Genomic DNA, 21258 nt, shown 5'->3' on the forward strand with positions numbered 1-21258 from the left:
GTCAATGGGACCCTTTCTCCAACCACTAATACTTGGTGACCTCACTTTTTCGTTTTTGTTGCTACCCAGGGGATCGCCGCTGCTTACTGTTTCAATCATCTATCTTGCTTTCTGCTTTCAAACAAAAGTCTAACCAATTCCCTCTATTCCAGTCACTAAAAGGCAAACAACTGAGATTATCTTGTACTAATACAATAATTTGACCAGAAATATTTCATTTGAAATCTGAAATCCAGTAATTATTTTGTTTCTTCATGAAGTATTGTATGCAATTTTGTTTTTCTGTTCTCAGGGGAGTAGAATTTAATCAGATGTTGTACTTCTGTTGGATAACCTGTAATGGGACAAGCTTGGTGACTTCTCACATAATGAAACACACAGTCGTAACAAAACACATAGCTAGAAGCGGCAATAAAGTATCATTCACCTGGGTTTTACAATAAGGTGGGCACACAGTCTGCATTTTGGGTAAGAGGCAACAATCAGAGTTATAGTCTAGGTGGACAGGTGGTGGTGGAGTAGGCGGGGCAGTCAATTATTGATGATTTATTGGTTTTCAGATGAGTAGTCAAGGAACTACAAGAAGAATACACTGACAGAAAGGCCAGTAGACAGGGATAAGGAAACACCCCTCATAGTTTTCTTCAGAGCTGACTTTATCTTCCCACTAACACTCCTGGCTGGTTGCTATATCATGCTGGCTTCAGCTGGTCTGTGCTCCAGAGCTTGTATATCCTGAACTCCTGAACTGTCAGTCGACCTAGCTGAACTCCAGCCAGTCTCAGCAGTGGTGAGTGATGCTGAGATTTTCCTAGGATGTATCGAAGTTGTACAAGAAACCATCCTGCCCAGGCCATGTTAACAAATGGGTAGGTTGCCAGGAAGGGTCTGTAAAATCGCTTCCAGTTGGAAGAAGGGAAATGAATAGAATATTCATCCTCTTTCCTCGGCTAGAAGCCAGCTTCTCCAGCTTCATTTTCAGATAGGAAAGAAGAACCAGGAGCATAACTGATTTCCAAAGCTGCTTCCTTAGCAGACCAACACTAGCCAATCCCTGAGACTTGTGAGTGTCCCCCATTATGATTCTCTTTCAGCCACAAAAGTTTTCAGAAAATGAGGCACTGGTTCTAGACAGATAATACTGTTGGAGCAGGAGATGTAGCAAAGTAAAGATGTCATCAAACCACCTCCACAAGAAGTCATAGTGGGTGGGATGTGATTCTGCAAGAACCTTGACCACATGCTGAAGAGCAGATCTCACTGCTGTCATTAAACAGTCCTGTGCTACCACCACGAAGATGGATGGCTGGTCAACAGCCACAGAAGCAGTCGTGATGTGAGCCTGTGTTCAGCCATAGCTTCCTGTGTGTACTGGCTTTCACTTTACCCACAAACTCGTGAGCATGAACGCTTTTGGGAGGAAGAGCATCAAAAGAATGATCAATCTTAAAAGTAAACTTTCTGCATGGTATTCAAAACTCCAAACTCAATGAACTGGGAGAAAAAGACCTGTTGTGGAGGCACAGGGGAGTCTCAAGAAGGTTAAGAACAAAGTTGACTCGGACGTGAGTGGAAGTGGTCTGTGGTAAGGAGGTAAGTTGTCAAATGCTGCACCTCACGGCAGAACGTGGCTGTGTTGTACAGGTATCCGGGAAGGAGCGCGATCCTCTGGAGCTGCGAACCAGGAATCCCATCCCCGCCACCCAACCACGAGAGCTCAAAAGCCAGAGGATTCTGAGGATTCAGAGGTGTCAGTGTGAGTTTCGGACACAAGGACTGGCTCCAGCTGTCTGCTTTGAGTATCCCCTCCAGCGCCCACTTTTGCTCATTGACCCCAGACAAGGCGCAGAGAATGTTATATATATATATATCATGTTTTATATATAAATATATATAACATATATATAACATCATATATTTTATTTATATATAACATGCTATATATAGAAATAATATACAACACATATATAACATGCTATGTATATAAATAATATATATGACATGTTATATATATATATACACACATATATATTTAAAAAATTTTGAGACAGGGTCTTGCTCTGTCATTCACGCTGCAGCTCAGTGGCGCAAACTTGGCTCACTGCAACCTCTGCCTCCTGGACTCAAGCAATTCTCATGCCTCAGCCTCCCAAGTAGCTAGGACTACAGGTATGCACAACTACACCTGGCTCATTTTTGTATTTTTAGTAGAGACAGGGTTTGGCCATGTTGGCCAGGCTGGTCTTGAACTCCTGACCCAAGTGATCCGCCCACCTCAGCCCCCCAAAGTGCTGGGATTACAGGTGTGAGTCACTGCGCATGGACAGTATTTTAGATTATATGGAGTGGGTTTTCTTTTTTTTCAAGCAAAAAGAGATATTTTGACTTTTCATCATTGAAACGAGGCAAATAATAAAGTATCATAAAGTCACAGTAATATAGATCTCACCAAGCAATTAGTTATGATATTTTAAACATTTCTGGTCATATATGTTCATCAGTGCTTACATCACAGACTCTAGCTTATCCTGACTGTTCCTTGTGTTGCTGCTGCAGCTGTTCGTGCTTTCCCCTCCCAGTTGGAGTGCCCTTTGTTTTCATCCTCTTGTACACTTTGACCCTTCTCAAACTCAAAGGAAGTTAGCCTGAGGCCTGAACATGAAGCTTTATCTTTCATATTATACTTTTCAGAAACGTAAAGATATTTTATTACATTTTCCTGAAGAGTGACTGTTTCTCCTTTAATTGTATATATTTCGACATTTATCACAATTTTTATAAAGATGGGGTACCAATTATAACTACAAGACCCATTTAGTCATATATTTTAATTCCTGAAATCACTTAGCTTCCTCTTTCATGTATTATTTTGAATAACACAAATATTGCTAAATATGTAAAAAGCAATGTGGCCTTTTATATCATCAATGCTTGCATTCAAAATACAACAGTGTCTTCTACTAAATGTAGGCATGAAACCAATCAACGAATTAAAACCAATTTATAACTGAATAATAATTTAAGGTGTTTAACTCAATCATAGTTCAACTTATTTACCTCTTCCATAAATACAACAAAAAGTTGAGTTTATCGCAAAATACATTGCCAAATTAAAATTTGGGGATTTCCTTTTCAACATAGAAAAGTTTTAGAAAATTAGAAAACTAACCTAAACCACTTGAAGGTGTTCTATGTCTGTAAACACTAAAGAAAGCTTTATGCAAACTATCACAAGAAAATAGTATTCAAATTTTAAGCAAAATAATACACAATTTTTGGCCGGGCGCGGTGGCTCAAGCCTGTAATCCCAGCACTTTGGGAGGCCGAGACGGGTGGATCACGAGGTCAGGAGATGGAGACCATCCTGGCTAACACGGTGAAACTCTGCCTCTACTAAAAATACAAAAAACTAGCCGGGCGAGGTGGCGGGCGCCTGTAGTCCCAGCTACTTGGGAGGCTGAGGCAGGAGAATGGCGTAAACCCGGGAGGCGGAGCTTGCAGTGAGCTGAGATCCAGCCACTGCACTCCAGTCCGGGCCACAGAGCAAGACTCCGCCTCAAAAGAAAAAATAAATAAATAAATAAATAAATAAATAATAATACACAATTTTTATTTTTTTAACAACTAACATTGATTTTAATTTTCTGTTTATAATATTTATACTTTCAGCAAAACCCACAGCATATTTTTTTTGGACTAGTGTATTTTCTTTTCATCCAGATGAGTTGCATTTACCTCTAACTATCTCTAATGTGCTGCCAAGATATTTTAATATTTGTTAGATTGTGTAATATTTAGAAAATATTTTTCTCCCAAACGAAGACTAAATTTCCCCATTAAGAATATGAACTTCAAAAATATATTTAACTTATTACTTTTTCTCTTTTTCTCTATACGTAGTTTTTCCCATTTTTCACCCTCAGGAAATGTTTATTAAACTTCTAGTATTATTACCTTTGTACATGCAACAGATACTGGTTGTTACTCATCACTTACAGTCTAGGCACTGACATTACAGTGATAAATGAAAGATACCACCCCCATGTTTGGCTTACAAAATTTAGGGAGCTACATAGAAAACATGAATTTACAGTTGATCATGTAATTTTAATTGTGATTACTTCAGAGAACACATGCAGAAAGTCCTGATGCGGCCCAGCACGGTAGTTCACACCTGTAAGCCCAGCACTTTGAGAGGCCGAGGTAGGTGGATCACCTGAGTTCAGGAGTTCGAGACCAGCCTGACCAATATGGTGAAACCCCATCTCTACTAAAAATACAAAAATCAGGGCCGGTGTGGTGGCTCACGCCTGTAATCCCAGCACTTTGGGAGGCCGAGACAGGCGGATCACGAGGTCAGGAAATCGACATCATCCTGGCAAACATGGTGAAACTCCGTCTCTACTAAAAAAAACAAAAAATTAGCCAGGCGTGGTGGCAGGCGCCTGTAGTCCCAGCTACTCGGGAGGCTGAGGCAGGAGAATGGCGTGAACCTGGGAGGCGGAGCTTGCAGTGAGCCGAGATCGCGCCACTGCACTCCAACCTGGGCGACAGAGCGAAACTATGTCTCAAAACTACGTTTCTCAAAAACTAAACAAAACAAAACAAAAACAAAAATTAGCCAGGTATGGTGGTGTGCACCTGTAATCCCAGCTACTCAGGAGGCTGAGACAGGAGAAACGTTTGAACTTGGGAGGTGGAGGTTGCAGTGAGCCGAGATTGTGCCACTGCACTCCAGAGCAACAGAGTGAGAATCTGTCTGGGAAAAAAAAAAAGAACAAAACTCCCTTCTCTTGTGTTACATTTCAGGTACCCAAAACATAGTCCATCAAAATTTTCAGACAAACGATTTTAAAAGGCAAAGTGCTGTTTGATTCCAAAGAATACAGAACTGAATCTTTTCTATTCAGAAAGAAAAGAAAACATCATCCCCCTATAGAAATATAGAAACAAGACAAATATACAAAATTAAAGAACAGTCTGGGAGATAAATTATATCAAAACAATAGCAAAATGTGAACAAAAGACATTTCCCAAGAATCGGTTCCACATGAATTAGTCTGAAAGTAATTTATCTGGCATTTATAAGATGAAGAGCTCTATTCAAGTTCAAGGGCTGAGGAACTGCTTGTTCCGAAAATTGACATATCTGAGTTGTAATTCGATGGCAGAGAAGAATTTTTATGGGTGGAAAGGACATTTCTGGGCGTATTTCAGGCTGGTGAAATACAAGAAGGGGAAATCAAAGATAAATTGACAAAATAAACTTAAACAATATTACTGAGAGGTAGCAAAGGGATGATTTTTCAGTTTGTTGCTCCTGCTGAAAGTGGCATTTCCTAAGAAGTAAGAATTACCTGTAGAATACAATAAAAATAAGCAGTTTTACATAGCAATCAATATGTTTCTTACAAAAGCACGGGAAGCAAATTTCTTCCATCAGAAAAGCTCTAATATAAGCAGCAAATGTGAAGATAATTCAGTAAAGAAGAGTCAGACCTCTTCCATTTGTATATATGAGGTAATAGAAATCCCAGAATATATAGCTAAACTTACGAAAACAACCTTTGTAAAGGCCCTGTACTGTAAAGTCTCAATGGAGATAAAAGGAAATCTGAAACATGGAAAACAATTGACTCTGATCCAAGACTACAAGACTAGCGGAGAAGACTAGTGGAGAGACACAAAACAGAGTAAACAAATAATGGGCAGCAAAGAAAGTAGCAGAAATTTTCCAAACTACACTTAATTTATAAAACACGTGAAGACTGTTTTTAAGTGTGGATCACATAGGAATTACACGGTTACTATATCTGATTATGTAAGCTGTTAGTGTCAAACTGTTTAATTGTATATGCTGCATTTCAAATTTGTCGTAATCCTCAATGAAAAATAATGGTTTTATAAAGTCTCAAATTTTAAAAACACTGACTTTTTAAAGGAGTTATATACTGAAGCAGGTAGATTAAGTAACCAATGCTAAAATATTTCTAGTTAAATAATGTACACAGTAGCGTTTTGAAGAAGAAGATTGTACGTAACAGAAAGCAGATATATTTTGGGGTAGAAACACACATGTTTATCCTAGGTGTTCCATTTTGGAAACTTCTTTGTTTTTGAGCCTTAATATCTTCAAGGAAGAAATATTTAAAATTGGTAATGCATACTTAAAAGTTTGAGGATCATATATAATATTTTTATCTTGAAACATAGAATATGCTGTTATTGAAGTATGATATTGAGTATATAGAAAATTCAAAAATGTAATAATAGCAAACGGTATTAAGAAGCAACAGAACTCACAGGTTTCTGACTTTTGAACTGACTTACATAAAAGTTAATACTGCTCAAAACAGTATAAAAGAGAATGTGAATTTTATTATTTTAAGCCACTGCTTCTTAAGGACAAATTTGTCTTTTGATACAGTCTCTCAAACAAATGTAGAAATATGATAAATACATACATAAAACAAACAAATAAATAAAAGCAACAAGTTTAGGCTCATTTCTAAGCCTAAAGACAAACTTAAAAATTATTTTCATACAATTTTTGCTAAACCTTCTAACCTAGTCCTGCTCTTTCATGTGACCTAGGTTATGAACTCAGCAAGTGTCCAAATTTTTAATTTTTCTCTATTTTTGGAGTATAGTTTTGCTAATGAAACTCAGGGGGGAAAGAGCTTATATTTAAGATATTTATTTGAGATATTTAGATTTTCAAAAATTTTTACAAGACGATTATCATTAAAGGTTATTTTAAAAATATAGCGTCTACCTATTGTCAAAGTAGTCTCCAGGATTACCTATTGAACTAAAGAAGAAAAATCTTTCAGTCTCCAACACTTAATTTTTATTTCTACAATTTTGCTGTTCCTAAATTTTGCTTGTGTTTATATAATTTTTATTTCTACAATTTTGCTGTTCCTAAGTTTTGCTTGTGTTTATATACTTCTATATTTAAGTCATGTATTATTCATATAGGCCTTAAGGGAAAACTGCTCTATTAACATAAAGGCAAAGTCCATAAAAACTAATTAGAAAATAATTACCAAGAAGACAAAGAAATAAGAAATGTTTCAAGCTTTGAAAAATATCCCTCCTATATTAGTCTTCCATTTTGTCTTAGTAAGCTCAGGCTATTATAATAACATACTAGAAGTTGGGTGGCTTAAACAACATACTTTTTTTTCTCATATTTCTGGACATTGGAAGTTAGAGTGTCAGCAGCGTCAAAGTTCTTGGTGAGGACCCAGTTCTGGTTTAAAAATCAACTTCTTGTGTCCTCAAATGGCAGAAAGAGTCAGCTTACTCTATGGGTTCCTTTCATAAGGGCATTAATTCCACTCATGAAGACTCCATTCTCATGACCTGATCACTTCCTAAGAACCTCACCTCCAAATACTATCGTACTGGGATTAGGGTTTAAACATATGAATTTGGGGAGACGGGGGTACGTTCAGTCCATGGCAATTTGGTTATGAGTATGTCCTGGGAAATTCAATATTTAATGTTGATTTACTACAAGATTAAAATTTTAGAGTCATTTCCTCCTTTATATGAAGTGCACTCTAATTTTATTAACTTAGGAATTTGTCTTCAGTAATATTCCATTGAAGAAACAGGTAAGCCCATCATAAAAAAATCTTCCATCGTACTTTGTAAAGGCACATCCATTTTTGATAATAAATTGAATAAGTGTTTTAATTTTAGAATGCTAAATTTATCTCTATTGCCAAAGACAAGTTATAGTTTAAACATAAGATGATAATATTATCAAAAAAGATTTGATAAAACATTTGGACAAAGAGCATACATATAAAATTAAAAATATCATTTCTTAATTTATGTAACATCCAAAGTAACTATATTTGTTTTGGCACATCAGCAAATTCAGAATTATGGTAGTGCCAAATGTCTGAACATTGTATAAAGAATATCTTATATATTCTATATAATTAATAATGATATTAATAACACTATTAGTGATACCATATTATTGTATATCTTATATAGATACTAAATATAAAATGTCTAAACATTTTATAAAGAATATCTTATATTCAGCCTTAAGCCAAAAAGTGAAAAATAATTTTGGCAGGTTTCAGAGCTTTTTTGTTTTTTCTACTTTTTGTTTGTTGCTGTGTTTCATAAATAACCAATTTTTACATTTATTTCTGGTTATCTTAGTTATCTATTCTGATTTACTATTGAGACTATACATCCCTATTTGGTGTAATAATATTTTAATTATTTTAGTTGCAACTGGTAAAAAACCTTTTTTTTCCAAATATATTTTTTATTACTATTTTTTACATGGTATGTATGAGTTTAATATGCATGAGTTTAAGCTTCAAAAGCTACAACAGGGATTTAGCTTAAAATTTCTAACCACGGCTGGGCATGGTGGTTCATGCCTGTAGTCTTAGCACTTTGGGAGGTCGAGGCGGGCGGCGGATCACAAGCTCAGGAGATTGAGACCATCTTGACCAACATGGTGAAACCCCATCCCTACTAAAATACAAAAAAACTAGCCAGGCGTGGTGGCCCGTGCCTGTAATCCCAACTGCTTCGGAGGCTGAGGCGGGGAAATCCCTTGAACCCGGGAGGTGGAGGTTGCCATGGGCTGAGATGTTGCCGTGGGTTGAGATGTTGCCGTGGGCTGAGATGGTGCCACTGCACTCCAGTCTGGCGACGGAACAAGACTCCGTCTCAAAAAACAAAAAAAAAAACAAAAAAAACAAAAGAAATCCTAACCATGACATAATATGTAGACATATTGTTTCTACCATTATCATAATCTCCTCTCAGGAATAATGTCTCTTTCCCATTATTAAATTCATATATTATAATCCCTGGTAAATTTTGGTATTATCAGTTACCTCTATCAAATACATTTTTCTTTGGCTGTTTCAGAAGTATTTTACTTTTGTTATTTAGTGATAAAAATATTTTTAAAGGAGTTCTCTTTATGTCATAAAGCTCTGTATTTTGGCTCATTTTTGTCAAATCATGCTATTGGAAATGCATTACTTCTATGGGCATTCGAATGGGTTTCCACATCATGTATATTTTATGATCATTATGTATTTTATGACCATTCTCTTTCATTTCATGTTTTAACATGATCACCTTAGCATTTCATATTTTAATTGAATTAACATTGATATATTTTAATGTTTATTTTTTCAACTTCCAAGAATTTTAAAAAATGTATGTTGCATTTTATCAAATGCTTTTAATCCCATTTTTAAATTGTCTAATTTTTGTATTTTATGATAGACCAAATTTATGTAACCCTTAAATATAATTATTACTTGTATTTATGTGAAAAAAGTTATATGAAAAATTTATCAGCTTTGTAAAGCTTCTGCCCATACACTACTAAACTATTTTAAACATCTTATTATTTTTTATCTATATGGATAATAAAAACTAGCATTTTTTAAAGTGACTACTATATAGCAAGTACTTTCTCAAAAATCAGACAAGGAGTTACACAAATAATTATTAACAGGGCAAGCACTGGTTTGCATTATGAATTAGAGTTGGACAGGTGTGGTGGCTCACATCTGTAATTCCAGCAACTTTCCAGCATGCCTGTAATTCCTAGGCAGGTGGATTGGGGCAACGTGGTGAAACCCCATCTTCAAAAAAAGAAAAAATTTACCAGGCCATGGTGGCATCTGCCTGTAGTCACCGCCACCCTGGGAGGCTGAGGTGAAAGGATCACTTGAGCCCAGGAGGTCAAGGCTGTAGTGGGCTGTGATTGCACCACCACACTCCAGCCTAGACAACAGAGCAAGACTCTGTCTCAAAAAAAAAAAAAAAAAAAAAAAAGAAAAAAAAAGAAGGAAAGAAAGAAAATAGGAAAAGCAATTTAGAGTCTAGAAGAATGGTGTTAACCAGACTTCAAATGATTGAGGAAGAAACATATGTGGCAATTGTTCCATATTCTAAACTGAGCCACTAGATTTTCTTTAGAGCATTAGGAAAGAAAAGGTAATTTTTTTTTTGTATTTATTTTTAAGGTAAAGAATAGAGAAGAAAATATATTTGGAAGGAAACGTGAGAAGTTTCCTATCATTTTTCTTCCCATTTTTTAGTGGAAGGAGCAGATAAAAATACCTCGTCACACTGACATATCCTCTTTGAATTTGGGTACAGTGGACACTGTCTATTTCACACAAGATTAGCCTGAGGTTTTGCTATCTATCTGAGATGGCAAAACAGGAGAGAGAAAATACTTCATTGGGAGCTAGCTACATGTACGTAAATTTGGATTGTACCAGATATGTGCTCTGCAAAAAGGGAGCCAAACTGATACCATTTAAAATGCTCCTTAGAAATACTATCTGAAGGAATTACATAATGCCAACAACAGGGTAGACATCTGGAAGTCCAGGCACTCAGTCCGGCAAACTAAATTTAGACATTCTTTCAGCTGGCATGTCTTAAAGTTAAGAAACTTAAAATGTACCTTACTATAGAGTAATATTTGGCCAGATTCCAAGCTCCAAGAGACAGAAATCAAATCATTATGCAACCAAGCAAGTGAAAATGTTTTTGCCCTTTAAACATATTTTCTAATCTCCTCCCAGCTGTTTCCCTGGGAGGTCATACGCCATGATTAATAAACAATGGAGAAAAGCAGGAGAGCAATGTGGGGGATGAAAAAGTCTACCAAATGTCCATTTCCAGATTGGATCTCTAGCCTCATATAAGGCCAAGTCAGTGAAATGAGGAATCTTTAAATAAAACTTGGAGTTTCACTATTATACAGGATAATTTAATTTTTGATTACATAGATCTTCTGTGAGACTGAAAGTAACTGGCAAAACGGTTATGTTGTCATTTTGTTGATTAACTACTAAAGTCACAGGAAATTCCTTTAATATCATACAACAGAAGGGAATAATTAGTCCCTCAGAATGGGTTTAATCAAGAAGAGAAGAAAAAACGTTTCCTTGTTTATTTTGCATCATATGGAGTCCCACTCTAACTCTTGACTTAGAATACAGTGGAAAATATGACATAGTATTTCTAATACACCAAGATCAATCTATTGCAAAATTATAATACGCTTCAGCAATAAAAAGAGGTGTCTGGGACTCAGATATCTTATAATTTGAGTAAAAAGTGTGTCTTCAATATAATGCCATCCATCTTCTCCTGACTGCTCGACATAATTACTGAACTTACTGTGGATTTCACAAAAGCCTAGAAACTTTTAAAAAGTTCACGTGCATTAACTAGTCTAATCTTCACAAGGATGCTTTTAGATATAAGGAAACTGAGATAAGGGAAATTAAATGGCTTTACAAAGATTACATAAGTGGTAGATGTTAGAGCCACCATTTGAGCAATGTAAGGGTGGACCCATGCCATTTCTTAAACTCTGTGCTTTACTGTTTCATTTTGTGATATCAGATAGCCACAAATTGGTTCAAAAAATGATTCTTAACCAAGTTTGAATGCCTCTTTATGAAAATTTATTCTTTCGACTTCTTTTCACAATATATTCTTGCAATTTGAATTCAAATAAACTATGGAGCCCCTCTCCCCCAAAATAGCCTTTTCAGCACCATTACCTGATATGCTTCAACTAGATCAAGGGTGTCTAATCTTTTGGCTTCCCCGTGACTTTTTTTTTAACTTATGTATAAATTACCCTCTTATTCTACTAAATGCATTTTTACTTTAAGTATTGTTTAGTGGACATTATTAACCCCTTTGATTTATGTTTGTTTTTACCTGACACACTTTTAGTATCTTTAAAGAAGTTATTTGTTAAATGTTCCTTACACGTCTGTCTCAGGTTAATGTCCCACTAAAGATGTGTACATCCTAATCCCTGTGAATATTTTAACATCTTTTTTTTTTTTTTTTTCAGACTGAGTCTTGCTCTGCTGCCCAGTGACATGATCTCATGTCACCACAACCTCTGCTACCCAGGTTCAAGCTATTCTTCTGGCTCAGCCTTCTGAATAGATGGGATTACAGGTGTGTGCCACCATGCCCTGTTAATTTTTGTATTTTTAGTCAAGACGGGGTTTCACCCTGTTGGCCAGGCTGGTCCCGAGCTCCTGGCCTAGTGATCTGCCCACCTCATCTGGGATTACAGGCGTGAGCCAACGCGCCTGGCTGTTTTAACATCTTATGTAAAATAGGGAACTAAATTTCTCCATGAAATTACATTTGTTAATCAGTTAATCTTTAGGAAGATTACAGGGGATTATCAGGGAGGTCTCAATGTAATCCTGTGTTCCCTTAAGTGTAGAAGCAAAGGCAGAAAATGGCAACAGAGAGATTTAATAGAAGCACAATAGAGAAGAGATTAAAAGTGTGAGAGAGACTCATCTCATCCTTACTAGTTTGGAAGATAAAATACTGGAGATGGGAGCCAAAGAACGCAGGGAGGCTCCAAAGGCTGGGAATGACCTCAGATTACACCTTATAAGAAACTGACTTCTACAACCAGAAGAGTGTGAAATGAAACTAATGTTGGCCTGAGTCTGCCTCATTACTTTGAGTTTCTACTGAGGAACTGCAACCTCAGTATGTAAACCAACTGCAACCTGACTTGAGTACCTCTTGTAGCAAGAATCTCAGCCAATCATAGGAGCCAAGTTTCAGCCAATCACAAGCTGCCAACTGCTCACACCCTGCCCACTAAGGGAAATGTCAAGTTGTAACCAATCAAGCTATAATTTTAGGTGACTTTTTAATCTTCTCTTTATACTCACTGTCCACCCACATTGCTGAGTAGAGCTCTCTGTACCACTCCTAGTTCTGAATGCTGACCAATTTATGAATCATTCTTGGCTAAAATAAACTCTGCGGATTTAATTATTTACAGTTTTTATTTTAACAACAGGGAACTCAGCTTACATCCTATAACTCAATTCTGTAATCAGAGGGAATTGAATTCTTTCAAAGACTTGAATGAGCAAGGAAATACATTTTCTCCAATAGCTCCCAGGGAGGAATACAGCCTTGCTCTTGGTTTTAGCACTGTGAGACCCATGTGAGATTTCTGACCTATAAGAACTATAAAATAATAAACTTGTTATTTTTAAGTAATTTGATACAATAGGAACAAAAACTAATATAACATCGGCACACATGAAATGCAATAGAATTTTTAAATGGTACCCTTTTTGCTTCACTTTTGAATGCAGCATGAATATGATCGATATCAGATACCAAAGTGAGTATAACAATTATACTCAAGTAGAATTTACAACTAAAATTAATAAAAACTAATATCATAATTCTTAGCATTCTCAGATAGATCAAGAGCATAAAAAGTAAGGCAGAGGGCAGAGAATAAAATTCAGAAAAATTCAGGACTATTTCGTAGGAGAAATCTCTGCCATAATCCTAATTCCTCCTTCATGGTGGGAAAGTAGTGCTTTCAGTGAGGCGTCCTTCAAACAATTGCAGAGAATACTTCATATATGATGCTCGTATTTGTAGAGAGCATGGGCTAGTTTTGCATGCAAAGCTGGAAAAACATTGGACAGAAAATAATTGGCCAGGTGCTTCAGCAGTAGAAAAGAGAAGGAGAGATTAAAAGCCCACAGTCTCTTCAAGCTTGATCTCAGATAAGTAAATCCCCAAAACGTGTGTGGAACTTGTAGTAAAAATATTTACTTAGGGTCATTTAAAAAGGATCTTGTATCAAACGGGCTGTGCTGGTGGTAAGGTGATTTCCAAAATGAAAGTTCTCATGGGGTAGACACTGCCAAAGCAGATCTTAGGGAATGTTATAAAGGAAAATATGATTTGCCCATGTTATGGTATAGTGTTGACAAGTCTCAATGATATCAGTATTACCAAAAGTGAAAATTAAAAAAAAAAAATTAAAAGACAAAAACAAAAACTACACACACACACACACACACACACACACACAGTTTCCCACTAAAGGAAACAGGAGTTTAAACTGTCTTTGAGACTTAGAAACAATGAAGAGACTCACCCATTTAATAAGTCTCCAGTCCCCTAAAGCCTCTTTCTTTTCACTCTGTAGGGAAGAATTGTTTCAAGTAGGAAATTGAGATTGAGAGAAACTAGGAGAGAAAGCCAAACAAACCATAAACCCTTTCCAGATAAAAGGTGGTCACCACTAATCAGCTTAGCAAAAGAAATAAATAGACTTATCTGGAAGTAAAGATTGAAGCATGCAGCATGGAGGTTTTAATTTGTATACTGAGACTGTGCTACAACATAAAGATCCTTCAGCAATGTATATTGTCTAAGATTAATGGAAAATTAATGGAACTTGCCCTGGAAAAACTACTATGGGGTAGGGGAGGAGAAAGAGGGGAAATTTGCTAAAATTAAATTTAAAGTATGACAAGAAAAGAATAATTTTGCATTATGATTAAATCAAAAGATATGCTTCTTCATGCTAGATGCAATTAAGTAAAATATATTTTAATAAGTAAGAAAAAATAAAAACCTAAAAAAATGAAATTCCTTGTGGAGTATTGTTACCAAAGTGCCTATCCCTCTCATTCCACAGGGCTATTACCATAGGTTGGCTTTTACCTTTTTTCTCCATTTTTAATAGTATGCATATGTGTGATATGGATTGGCTGTGTCCCCACCTTCTTGAATTGTAGTTCCAATAATCCCCACATGTCATGGAAAGGACACAGTGGGAGGTAATTTAATCATGAAGGTGCTTACCCCTATGCTGCTGTTCTTGTGATAATGAATGAGTTTTCACAAGATCTGATGGTTTTATAAGCAACTTTTTCCCCAATGCTAGGAATTTCTCCTGCTGTCATGTGAAGAAGGAGATGTTTGCTTTCACTTCTGCCCTGATTGTAAGCTTCCTGAGGCATCCCCAGCTATGTGGAACTGTAGCGGTTCAGTCAAGGTGGTGGGAAAAAGTTGTAAGAAAAAGTTATAGGGAAAGAAGCAAACCTTCTTGGAAGGCCGGAAGGTTTTGCAAAACCTTCAGAATGAGATTATGGTTGAAGGCAGCCAAATTTTCTTATCTGGAGCCTGAGAGCAAAGGGCAGATAAGAAGGTAATGTAAAGGAACTTATCTAGATAAATTTGTTTACTCCTGTCTCCAGAAACCAACCTTTGATCATTCGTGTGCAGGACTGCCCTCTATTCAGGGGTTTGACAATGTTAATTACCCACAAATTACCCACAAATTGTGTTTGCTCCAAGCTTTTGTCATTAAATCTGTACTAAAATAAATATGAGTGTCTCTGGCATATGGGAGCTGCACTGTCTCAGTGGCTGCTGTACTGTCTCATTGGAGGTGCTGTGCCATGCGATCCCCTAGCTGCACTGTTAGGCAAAATACCTGTGTCAGCATACTTCTTTCATCTGTCACTCGGCCAGGGTCTGTGGGACAGAATCAGCATGGAACTGTGAGTTCACTAAACCTCTTTCCTTTTATAAATTGCTCAGTTTTGGGTGTGTTCCTATAGCAGTGTGAGAATGAACTAATACAGTAAATTGATACCACAGAGAGTGGGATACTGCTATAAAGAAACCCAAAAAAGTGGAAGCATTTTTGAAACTGGCTAACAGGGAGAGGTTGAAACAGTTTAGAAGGCTCAGAAGAAGACAGGAAGATATGGGAAAGTTTGGAACTTCCTAGAGACTTGTTGAAAGGCTTTTACCAAAATGTTGATAGTTATATGGACAATGAAGTTAAAGCTGAGGTAGTCTCACATGGAGATGAGGAACTTGTTAGGAACTGGAGGAAAGGTCACGCTTGCTATGCTTTAGCAAAGAGACTGGTGACATTTTGTCCCTTTCCTAGAGATCTGTGGAACTTTGAACTGGAGAGAGATAATTCACGGTATGTGGCAGAAGAAATTTCTAAGCAGCAAAGTGTTCAAGAAGTAACTTGGGTGCTCTTCAAAGCATTTGGTTTTATGCATTCACAAAGATATGTCTTGGAATTGTAATTTATGTTTAAAAGGAAAACAGACCAGAAACTTTGAAGTCTGGAAAATTTGCAGCCTGATGATGAGATAGAAAAAAAAAACCCAGCAGAAATTTCTGAGCAGACATTCAAGCTGGCTGCAGAAATTTGCATGAGTAATGAGGAGCCAAATGTTAACCACCAAGACAATGACAAAATGTCCCCATGGCATGTCAGAGGTCTTCACGGTAGTGTTTCCTATCACAGGTCAGGAGGACTATGAAGGAAAAATGCTTTTGTGGACTAGGCCCAGGGTCTTGGTGCTTTGTGCAGTCATGGGACTTGGTGCCCTGCTTTCCAGTTGTGGCTAAAAGGGACCAATATACAGCTTAGGCCGTTTCTTCAGAGGGTACAAGCCCCAAGCCTTGGTAGCCTACACATGGTTTGGAGCCTGTGGGTGCACAGAAGCCTAGATTTCAGATGTATGAAAATGCCTGAATGCCCAGGCAGAGGTTTGCTGCAGGAGCAGAGCCCTCATAGAGAACCTCTGCTAGGGCAGTGTGAAAGGGAAATGTGAGATTGCAGCTCCCACACAGAGTCCCTACTGGGGCACTGCCTAGTGGAGCTATAAGAAGAGAGCCACTGACCTCCAGACCCCAGAATAGTAGATCTACAGACAGCTTGCACTGCGCACCTGGAAAACTGTAGACAATGCTAGCCCATGAAAGCAGCTGAGAGGAGCCTGTACCCTGCAAAGCCACAGGGGCAGAGCTGTCCAAGGCTGTGGGAGCTTACTTCTTACATAAGTGTGACCTGGATGTAAGACATGAAGACTGCTCTACAGGAGCTTGGGTTTGCTTGGGTCCTATAGCCCCTTTGTTTTGGCCAATTTCTCCCATTTGGAATGGGTGTGTTTACCCAATGCCTGTACTCCCATTGTATCTATAAAGTAACTAAGTTGCTTTTGATTTTACAGTCTCATGGGCAGAAGGGACTTATCTTGTCTGTGATGAGATTTTGGACTTGGACTTTTGGGTTAATGCTGGAATGAGCTAACACTTTGGGGGACTGTTGGAAAGGCATGATTGGGTTTTGAAATGTGAGTGCATGAGATTTGGCAGGGGCCAGGGGATGAACAATATGGTTTGGCTGTGTCCCTACCCAAATTCCATTTTTAGTTGTAGTTCCCATAATGCCTATATGTTTTGGGAGGGACCGTGTGGGAGGTAATTGTGTCATGGGGCATTTACTTCCATGGTGACTTTCTTACGATAGTGAGTGAGTTCTCACAACATCTGATGGTTTTATAGGGGCTTTTTCCCCTTTGCTTGCTACTTTTATCTCCTACCATTATGTGAAGAATGATGTGTTTGCTTCCCCATGCACCATCATTGTAAGTTTCTTGAGGCTTCCCCAGCCATGAGGAACTGTTAGTCAATTAAACCTCTTTCCTTTCTAAATTACCCAGTCTTGTGTATGTCCTTACAATGGCATGAGAATGGAATAATAGAATGTGTATTCTACTAAAAAGTCATTCTTATATTTTGCGTATTCTTAAGATTTATGTAAGTTAACAAAACATAACTCATTTTATTATGATTTCTATATTTGTCTCTTCTTGACTACAAATTTTTTTTGACAGTCATCAATCTTGGTCCCTGAACCTGCACTTCATTTACTTTATTTTATTTTATTTTTATTTATTTATTTATTTTTAGATGGTGTCTCGCTCTGTTGCCAGGCTGGAGTGCAGTGGCACGACCTTGGGTCACTGCAACCTCTGCCTCCTGGGTTCAAACAATTCTTCTGCCTCAGCCTCCTGAGTAGCTGGGACTGTGGGCACCTGCCACCATGCTCAGCTAATATTTTTGTATTTTATTAGAGATGGGGTTTCACCATGTTGGCCAGGATGATCTCAATCTCCTGACCTCATGATGCACCCACCTTGGCCTCCTAAAGTGCTGGGATTACAGGCATGAGCCACTGCGCCTGGCCCATCTACCTTTACTTTTAAATATATATATAGTATTTTCTTGCTTAATTGCACCATACTAAATATAGTCATTCTTTTTTTAATGGAAGTTTGGATGACATCTTTTTTCTTTCTAATGTTACAAACAAGGCAGTCATGAATATTTATATACACATCTCTTGTTGAAAATGTTAAGTTTTATTTAGATTGCCTGACATATGCTCATTCATTTTCCTTATTAAAAATATTAACACATTTTGTTTTAAATTTAATTTTTCTATAAAAAATGTAATTAGATCAGTTTTACACTACTATATATATATTTTAAATGTATCAGTTTCAGAACACATGATTTTTTGTTCTCATAGTGGTCTTTTCTTCTCTGTGTCATTTATTTAGTTCTAAAAATAAATTTCTTTTGTGTACTTTTTATTGTTTAGACTATATCGTTCTGCTTTTATTTACTCAGAAATTATCATTATACATAAAGTTTTTAATTTTATCATTGTTATATGTGTAAAACATGTATTTAAGATTAACTGTTCTTGTCAAACAAGAGGAGTATCTTTTTATTTTCTCCTCAATAGTATAAGGATATCTTTAGGTTTTTGCAATTTCCAAATATCTTTCAATACAATTTGAAGTATTAGATAAATATCATGTTTACTAAATGTTAGACACTCCATGTCTTCTTTCCTAAGACAAGTGATTTAAAGTGTACTTTGTCATTATGTTTTCACTTTATCATTTGTTTGGATGTATTTATCTATTGGTTGCAACTTACTTAACACTGTATGTGTGTGCAATAGGAAGAAGAAATGAAAGTGATCAAGAGCAGTACAATACCTGACTTTCTGTTTATTTGAAAATGCCTTGTGTTTGATTTTCTACATGGGTGACTCTTCCCCTGAGTATAACATTCTTACTGTAGAATTCTTTTAGTATTAAAAAGATGCTATCACATTGCTGTCTGACATTTAATGTGAGTGAGTCTAGCCTGATTTTATTTCTTGGCAAATAAAGGAAATACAGCTCAATGCTAATAAAATACTGTAGTTAATTTAAATGTTTTTTTCTGATATTTATTTAAATGTTATACATTATTTGTTAAATTAGATTAACTGGCTTTTCTTTCTTCCAAAAAATACATTAATATAATGCTCAAATATCATTACTTACTTTTTCCTTTTTTATTGTTTTGTCTGAATACATATGCAAAGTTCAGTAAAATAGCATTTTACTGCCAAAGAAAAATAAAAAGCACTAGATGCAAACAACGTTATTTTCCTCTTCATATATATAACCAAACTTCTATTAAGAAAAATTTTATTCAATTATATTTAGGTTATTTCTTCTAGTCTGAGAATTCAGTTTTTATGACATGTATTCTTCCAATCAATAAAAATTATAATATACAGATTGTTTGTTTTTTTACATATGTATTATTATATATATATATTATTTTCTTTTATTTTTTTTTTCTGTTCTTCTTAAACTGTCGTGTGAAGATTTGCCTTTTTTAAACACTATTTTACTCTTCTAAAATTTCACATTTATGGCTGGGCATGGTGGCTCACACCTGTAACCCAGCACTTTGGGAGGCCAAGGCAGGTGGATCACAAGGTCAGGATATCAAGACCATCCTATCTCACATGGTGAAACCCCTTGTCTACTAAAAATACAAAAAATTAGCCAAGCGTGGTGGTGGGTGCTTGTAGTCCCAGTTACTCAGAAGGCTGAGGCAGGAGAATGGCATGAACCCAGGAGGTGGAGCTTTCAGTAAGCCAAGATCACACCACTGCACTCCAGCCTGGGCGAAAGAGCGAGACTCCATCTCAAAAAAAAAAAGAAAAATCACATTTATTTTCAACTTCACTCAGTGACTATTTTGACCTATTTAATTTTTAATTCTACTTCTACTGTTCCTTTCATTGGACAATATATTATTGTTTTTGCATTTATTATCCTGCCTCTGTAAAATAAATATCAAAATACTTATTAATCAGCTGTTCATTTGTAATTTACCTTTTTGTATTTTTAAAATAATTCTTGTAGATGTACTGATCCTATTACAATAAGACATTTTGTCACCTCCCTATGAATATACCAAGAAATTATTTTTCTAATATTTTTATATAATTTTATAGTAAATTGTATGTTTATAGCATGATCTCATTTTCATTATTGTGACAATCATTCCTTTCTGGAGCCTTAGTTCATCTCCCTTTGTTTTATCTATTTTTTCTGTTTATTCATTGATACTATTATTTGTAATAATCAAAGGCAATATTGACCAAGAGATAAAATCTTTGAATTGTTCTTGATAATGTTCACATTAATTTTAGTCTAGTAACTTTATTTGTCAGAAAGGGAGCAAGGGGAGGAGTTTGCTGTGAAAACTTGTGTTAACCTTCATTATTCAACCTCACAGTTTAAATATCTATACACTAATTTAGTGAATATTTTCAGGGGATTTGTCTTCTGATGACTTAGACACATGAAATATTAAATGCTGCACCACTTTGTAAAATGAACTTCTTATGTTACAATGCTCAGTTGGTATCAAATGTATCTTGTTTCCAGTAATATTGATGCTAGGAAAGGTAATTTTTGCATGGTTATTTAAAAAAAAAAGAAAAAAGATGTTTTTGTGGATTGGAGAGTATACTAACAACTTTTCAACTGCCCCCTAGCTAATTTAGAAGCTCCTTGAATTAAAAATTAGATAAATGCCTACTTATTTGTTGAGCAAAGATAACGTGACTCATGGCTTATTCTGTTCAGGCTGCTATAGCAAAATATTACAAAACAGGTGGATTACAAATAACAGAAATTTATTTCTCATAGCTGTGAAGGCTGGCAAGTCTATGATCAAGGTGCTGTCAGATTCAATGTTTGAGAGTATGATGAGCTTTCTGGCTTATTGACAGCCATCATCTCACTGTTTCACCACTGGTAGTATCAACAAAAACAGGCAAACTCTGTAAAATATTTGAAGAGGTTTATTCTGAGCCAGACATGAGTGACTAATGGCTCATGAAACAGCCCTAGAAAATCCTGAGAACATGTGCCCAGGGTGGTAGGGTTGTGGCTTGGTTTTATACATTTTAGGGAGATATAAGACATCAAACAATATATATAAGATGTACATTGGTTCTGTCGAGAAAGGTGGGATAACTGTAAGCAGGTGCTTCCAAGTCATAGGTAGATTCAAAGATTTTCTGATTGGCAATTGGCAATTGATTGAAAGAGATTTTACCTAAAGATCAAGAATCAAATAGAAGGGAGTGTCTGGGATTAAGACAAAGGCTCATGGAGACCAAGGTTCTTATTATGTAGATGAAGCTTCTAGGTAGCAGGCTTCAGGGAGAATAGATTGTAAATGTAA

The 21258-nt window shown here is 36.3% G+C and overlaps 1 pseudogene; it reads right to left on the reverse strand.

Moving 5' to 3' along the window:
* Positions 1-239: 239 nt before the first annotated feature.
* On the reverse strand, positions 240-7674 carry LOC111551792 (annotated as a pseudogene).
* Between the last annotated feature and the right edge of the window lie 13584 nt (positions 7675-21258).

Source organism: Piliocolobus tephrosceles, chromosome X, assembly GCF_002776525.5.
Source record: "Piliocolobus tephrosceles isolate RC106 chromosome X, ASM277652v3, whole genome shotgun sequence".
In the NCBI taxonomy this organism is placed as follows: domain Eukaryota; kingdom Metazoa; phylum Chordata; class Mammalia; order Primates; family Cercopithecidae; genus Piliocolobus; species Piliocolobus tephrosceles.